The following is a 6,000-nucleotide window of genomic DNA, read 5'->3' as shown; positions in this document are numbered from 1 at the left end:
ATTTAGACGCTTACATACAGACACTTACATACAGACTCTTACATAAGGATACTTACATACAGACACTTAGACACTTACATACAGACACTTACATACAGACACTAAGACACTTACATACAGACACTTACATACAGACACTTACATACAGACACTGAGACACTTACATACAGACACTTACATACAGACACTGAGACACTTACATACAGACACTTACATAAAGACACTGAGACACTTATATAGACACTTACATACAGACGCTTACATACAGACACTTAAATACAGACACTTACATACAGACACTGAGACACTTACATACAGACACTTACATACAGACACTGAGACACTTACATACAGACACTTACATACAGACACTTACATACAGACACTTACATACAGACACTGAGACACTTACAAACAGACACTTACATACAGACACTGAGACACTTACATACAGATACTTATGTAAAGACACTGAGACACTTACATAGACACTTACATACAGACGCTTACATACAGACACTTACATACAGACACTGAGATACTTACATACAGACACTTACATACAGACATTTACATACAGACACTGAGACACTTACATACAGACGCTTACATACAGACACTTACATACAGACACTGAGACACTTACATACAGACACTTACATACAGACACTTACATACAGACACTTACATACACTTACATACAGACACTGAGACACTTACATACAGACACTTACATACAGACACTTAAATACAGACACTTACATACAGACACTGAGACACTTACATACAGACACTTACATACAGACACTTACATACAGACACTTACATACAGACACTGAGACACTTACATACAGACACTTACATACAGACACTGAGACACTTACATACAGACACTTACATAAAGACACTGAGACACTTATATAGACACTTACATACAGACGCTTACATACAGACACTTACATACAGACACTGAGACACTTACATACAGACACTTCCTTACAGACATTTACATACAGACATTGAGACACTTACATACAGACGCTTACATACAGACACTTACATACAGACATTTACATACAGACACTGAGACACTTACATACAGACGCTTACATACAGACACTTACATACAGACACTGAGACACTTACATACAGACACTTACATACAGACACTTACATACAGACACTTACATACAGACACTTACATACAGACACTTACATACTGACACTGTGACACTGACATACAGACACTCACATACAGATACTTACATAGAGACAATTACATACAGAAACTTACATACAGACACTTACATACAAACACTTACATACAGACACTTACATACAGACACTTACATACAGACACTTACATACAGACCCTTACATACACACATTTAGACGCTTACATACAGACACTTACATACAGACTCTTACATAAGGATACTTACATACAGACACTTAGACACTTACATACAGACACTTACATACAGACACTAAGACACTTACATACAGACACTTACATACAGACACTTACATACAGACACTGAGACACTTACATAGACACTTACATACAGACGCTTACATACACTTACATACAGACACTGAGACACTTACATACAGACACTTATATACAGACACTTAAATACAGACACTTACATACAGACACTGAGACACTTACATACAGACACTTACATACAGACACTGAGACACTTACATACAGACACTTACATACAGACACTTACATACAGACACTTACATACAGACACTGAGACACTTACATACAGACACTTACATACAGACACTGAGACACTTACATACAGATACTTATATAAAGACACTGAGACACTTACATAGACACTTACATACAGACGCTTACATACAGACACTTACATACAGACACTGACATACTTACATACAGACACTTACATACAGACATTTACATACAGACACTGAGACACTTACATACAGACGCTTACATACAGACACTTACATACAGACACTGAGACACTTACATACAGACACTTACATACAGACACTTACATACAGACACTTACATACAGACACTTACATACAGACACTTACATACTGACACTGTGACACTGACATACAGACACTTACATACAGATACTTACATACAGACACTTACATACAGACCCTTACATACAGACACTTAGACACTTACATACAGACACTTACATACAGACTCTTACATAAAGACACTTACATACAGACACTTAGACACTTACATACAGACACTTACATACAGACTCTTACATAAGGATACTTACATACAGACACTTAGACACTTACATACAGACACTTACATACAGACACTAAGACACTTACATACAGACACTTACATACAGACACTTACATACAGACACTGAGACACTTACATAGACACTTACATACAGACGCTTACATACACTTACATACAGACACTGAGACACTTACATACAGATACTTATATACAGACACTTAAATAGAGACACTTACATACAGACACTGAGACACTTACATACAGACACTTACATACAGACACTGAGACACTTACATACAGATACTTATATAAAGACACTGAGACACTTACATAGACACTTACATACAGACGCTTACATACAGACACTTACATACAGACACTGACATACTTACATACAGACACTTACATACAGACATTTACATACAGACACTGAGACACTTACATACAGACGCTTACATACAGACACTTACATACAGACACTGAGACACTTACATACAGACACTTACATACAGACACTTACATACAGACACTTACATACAGACACTTACATACAGACACTTACATACTGACACTGTGACACTGACATACAGACACTTACATACAGATACTTACATACAGACACTTACATACAGACCCTTACATACAGACACTTAGACACTTACATACAGACACTTACATACAGACTCTTACATAAAGACACTTACATACAGACACTTAGACACTTACATACAGACACTTACATACAGACTCTTACATAAAGACACTTACATACAGACACTTACATACAGACACTTACATACATACACTGAGACACTTACATAGACACTTACATACAGACGCTTACATACACTTACATACAGACACTGAGACACTTACATACAGACACTTACATACAGACACTTAAATACAGACACTTACATACAGACACTGAGACACTTACATACAGACACTTACATACAGACACTGAGACACTTACATACAGACACTTACATACAAACACTTACATACAGACACTTACATACAGACACTGAGACACTTACATACAGACACTTACATAAAGACACTGAGACACTTACATAGACACTTACATACAGACGCTTACATACAGACACTTACATACAGACACTGAGATACTTACATACAGACACTTACATACAGACATTTACATACAGACACTGAGACACTTACATACAGACGCTTACATACAGACACTTACATACAGACACTGAGACACTTACATACAGACACTTACATACAGACACTTATATACAGACACTTACATACAGACACTTACATACAGACACTTACATACAGACACTTACATACTGACACTGTGACACTGACATACAGACACTTACATACAGATACTTACATAGAGACAATTACATACAGAAACTTACATACAGACACTTACATAAAGATACTTACATACAGACACTTACAGACACTTACATACAGCCACTTACATACAGACACTTACATACAGACACTTACATACAGACACATACAGACACTTACATACAGACACTTACATACAGACATTAAGACACTTACATACAGACACTTACACACAGACATTTACATAAAGATACTTACATACAGACACTTACATACAGACACTTACATACAGACACTGAGACACTTTCATACAGACACTTACATACAGAAACTTACATACAGACACTGAGATACTTACATACAGACACTTACATACAGACACTTAACATACAGACACTTACATACAGACACTTACATACAGACACTTACATACAGATACTTACATACAGACACTGAGACACTTACATACAGACACTTACATACAGACACTTACATACAGACACTGAGATATTCACATACAGACACTTACATACAAACACTTAACATACAGACACTTACATACAGACACTTACATACAGACCCTTACTTAGACACTTACTTATAGACACTGAGACACTTAAATACAGACACTTACATACAGACACTTACATACAGACACTTACAAACACACACTGACATACAGACACTGAGACTTACATACAGACACTTACATACAGACACTTACATACAGACACTTACATAAAGACATTTACATACAGATACTGAGACACTTACATACAGACACTTACATACAGACCCTTACATACACACACTTACATACAGACACTTACATACAGGCACTTACATACAGACACTTACATAGACACTTACATACAGACACTTACATACTGACACAAACAGACACTGAGACACTTACATACAGACACTTACATACAGACGCTTACATACAGACACTTACATACAGACTCTTACATAAGGATACTTACATACAGACACTTAGACACTTACATACAGACACTTACATACAGACACTAAGACACTTACATACAGACACTTACATACAGACACTTACATACAGACACTGAGACACTTACATAGACACTTACATACAGACGCTTACATACACTTACATACAGACACTGAGACACTTACATACAGACACTTATATACAGACACTTAAATACAGACACTTACATACAGACACTGAGACACTTACATACAGACACTTACATACAGACACTGAGACACTTACATACAGACACTTACATACAGACACTTACATACAGACACTTACATACAGACACTGAGACACTTACATACAGACACTTACATACAGACACTGAGACACTTACATACAGATACTTATATAAAGACACTGAGACACTTACATAGACACTTACATACAGACGCTTACATACAGACACTTACATACAGACACTGACATACTTACATACAGACACTTACATACAGACATTTACATACAGACACTGAGACACTTACATACAGACGCTTACATACAGACACTTACATACAGACACTGAGACACTTACATACAGACACTTACATACAGACACTTACATACAGACACTTACATACAGACACTTACATACAGACACTTACATACTGACACTGTGACACTGACATACAGACACTTACATACAGATACTTACATACAGACACTTACATACAGACCCTTACATACAGACACTTAGACACTTACATACAGACACTTACATACAGACTCTTACATAAAGACACTTACATACAGACACTTAGACACTTACATACAGACACTTACATACAGACTCTTACATAAGGATACTTACATACAGACACTTAGACACTTACATACAGACACTTACATACAGACACTGAGACACTTACATACAGACACTTCCTTACAGACATTTACATACAGACACTGAGACACTTACATACAGACGCTTACATACAGACACTTACATACAGACATTTACATACAGACACTGAGACACTTACATACAGACGCTTACATACACACACTTACATACAGACACTGAGACACTTACATACAGACACTTACATACAGACACTTACATACAGACACTTACATACAGACACTTACATACAGACACTTACATACAGACACTTACATACTGACACTGTGACACTGACATACAGACACTCACATACAGATACTTACATAGAGACAATTACATACAGAAACTTACATACAGACACTTACATACAAACACTTACATACAGACACTTACATACAGACACTTACATACAGACACTTACATACAGACCCTTACATACACACACTTAGACGCTTACATACAGACACTTACATACAGACTCTTACATAAGGACACTTACATACAGACACTTAGACACTTACATACAGACACTTACATACAGACACTAAG

The sequence above is a fragment of the Petromyzon marinus genome, unplaced genomic scaffold, assembly GCF_048934315.1.
Source record: "Petromyzon marinus isolate PM22_M1 ecotype Great Lakes invasive population unplaced genomic scaffold, UKy_Petmar_22M1.pri1.0 PM_G_Scaffold_157, whole genome shotgun sequence".
Taxonomy (NCBI): domain Eukaryota; kingdom Metazoa; phylum Chordata; class Hyperoartia; order Petromyzontiformes; family Petromyzontidae; genus Petromyzon; species Petromyzon marinus.
This window is presented reverse-complemented; position numbering follows the sequence as displayed.